This window comes from Sinocyclocheilus rhinocerous, unplaced genomic scaffold, assembly GCF_001515625.1.
Source record: "Sinocyclocheilus rhinocerous isolate Xijiao unplaced genomic scaffold, SAMN03320098_v1.1 scaffold4471, whole genome shotgun sequence".
Lineage (NCBI taxonomy): Eukaryota > Metazoa > Chordata > Actinopteri > Cypriniformes > Cyprinidae > Sinocyclocheilus > Sinocyclocheilus rhinocerous.
The window spans coordinates 42,487-44,838 of record NW_015659456.1 but is presented as its reverse complement, the minus strand read 5'-3'; the positions used below and the strand labels follow the sequence as shown (position 1 = coordinate 44,838).

Sequence of the window (2,352 nt, the reverse complement as noted above, 5' to 3'; positions counted from 1 at the left end):
AGTCGACATTAGGGTGATGTCGGCTCCTGTGTCGAGAAGGGCTTCAACTTTGATGTGGCGTTCGATGATGATGGAGAAATAAAACTTTCTTGCTATACCTTTCTCAATGAGGTCGCCAGGAGTTGACTGGAGTTTCAGGTAGGATTTCTTGTCCGTCTGAAGTTATGGAGGTTACAGTTCTCTGAGAGTGAGGTGAAGAAGTGCTGTTCTCTGTGGTTTATTGGGTCAGGTGGTCGCGGCCTTCTTGTCCGGCTGCTAGTCAGGCTGAATCTGGTTTCTCTTTCTTTTCCCACTTCTGATCCTCCTCCTTGCGTTGGAAGAACTCTTTCATCATCATTTTAATCAGTTCTTGCTGGTTGCTCCAGGGTGTGTTTGTCGTTTTCCCTTGGAGGTTCCGCTGGATTCCCATGAGTTTTTCCCTCTTGAGTTTCCAAATGAGCTTGGCTGGTTCAATGATCTCTCCCATTGATTCTCATGAGGTCTGGATTGGTCCCATGATTTCTCCCAGTGACAACTGCTGTGGATTTGGCGCCCTTTTCTGAGGCCATCTTTTGTTTGCCGTAAGCTTTGTGCATCAAGTCTTGCAACTGCTGAGCATTCATTGTGTGTGGACATGCAAGGACGCCTAAATGGTGGCTTACCCCAGGATGAAGGTTTCTCAGGAAAAGAGTTTTGAAGTTCAGGTCTTCATCCATGTCAGGTTCGTTGCGAGCTCTGAAGTATGCTCGTCTGAGTCGGCTTTAATAGGCTTGGGAAGCCTCATGGCGACCCTGTCTGGTCTCAAGGGCAGCTACTGGTCCTTGTTCTGACTCAGGGTCAGCAAACTCTTTAATGAGGGCTTCTCGGAGCAGGTTGTAATCAGTCTTTGTGTGGGCAGGCTGCTGGTTCAGGAAGCTGCGCACTTCAGGACTGGATGTTGTTCGGAGCAAATAGAGTCTATCTTTGTCAGCGACATTGGGTCTCATTTCCAGATGAAAATAGATATCTTGCAAATAAGCCTGGACTTCCTGGCTACCTGGCACAATTGGGGTAAATTTGCCAATGTTCCTGGCGAGCTTGTCGAGGTCTTTGAGTTCCAAGCCATGAGATGATCTGTGGCTGTCTGGAGCAAGTTCTTTTAGCTTGGTTGTGAGGTAGGGTTCTTCAGAGGGAGCTGGTGAATGTTTCAGCACTGCCCCCTCCCCCTTTTGATCATGTGTCAGTCCAGGAACAGGGGACCCAGTCGTGCTCGGCAGGGGTGAGACCGGTACCCGTTGGGTCCTTGTTGGCTTGGGGCGCAGCACGTAGGCATCTTTGAGTTCCTCTTTGATGCTGTCGGACTCCTCTTTGATGTAGTCCAGCTGTCATGTTAGGCGGCTGATCTCATTTCTCGACTCATCCAGGTGAGTTTCAAAGGCTTTAATTCTGCTGTTCTTGTCTCTGAAGTCAGCCATTGCGTTTTTCAGAAGCTGCTATGCATACTATAGCTTGTTGGAGAGATCAGCATAGTCTGCCTTGCCTTGTTCCATTTCGTGGGTGGTAGCTGCCAGGGTCTCTTGTAGCCTGGTGATCTCTTCCTTGGCGCCTTGTTCCACCTCATCGGGCCCTTCCTGTTGTTCCTGAGCCTCCAGTTCTAGCTGTTTGATGCATCGTTGGGCGCGTGTCAGCTCCTGCTGGAGATGGGCGGCATGCCTGTCGCTTAGCTTGAGGGTGGCGATGAGTGTGTGACTTAAGGAGCCAGTGATCTTGGCTAGTTCTTTGTGACTGTAGCTCTGACTTGGTTCTTGTCCCATAAGGCTTGTTATGATGTCATCCAGCTAGTCCTGTGTCTGATGCCTCAGTGTTTCAGCAGCCTTAGGTAGGAGGCTGTCTGTTGCAACACTTAGCCATGTCTCGAGGTCCTCCCAGTGGCCAACAGGGTCTGTTGTGCGGGACATGTTTTGACGCGGTGAGGGAGTTCTAGAACCGAGACTGACACAGACCTTGAAGAGGAGAAAAAACAAAACAAACAACAAGGAAAAACAAAGGTGTAAATGTGCAATGTCAAGTGTGGGCTGATGTTGAGTGTGCAATGGGCAGGTAAGCGTGGTTCTCTGCGACTGTGATAGAGAACAGAGGGAGAAAAGAAGAATAACAAACAGAGCAAGGAACAGGATAATAATTGGCTGCTTGCACTTTTCCTATAAGAGAAAGTTTTTTTTTTGTAAAGAAAGATTAGAGCTAATGGTAAGATGAGAGTGAAAGACAAAACAAAATACCCCTTTCTGGTAGCAGAATGAGTACAATAAAATTTTCTTCTCTTTTTTTTATTTAAGTTTGATTTAGAAGGATGCTTCTAGACAGGTGTTTGGAAATGGGGATTTATAACTACCA

The 2,352-nt window shown here is 47.7% G+C and overlaps 1 pseudogene; it reads right to left on the bottom strand.

The window, feature by feature from the left end:
- Positions 1-449: 449 nt before the first annotated feature.
- On the bottom strand, positions 450-1,916 carry LOC107723890 (uncharacterized; annotated as a pseudogene).
- Between the last annotated feature and the right edge of the window lie 436 nt (positions 1,917-2,352).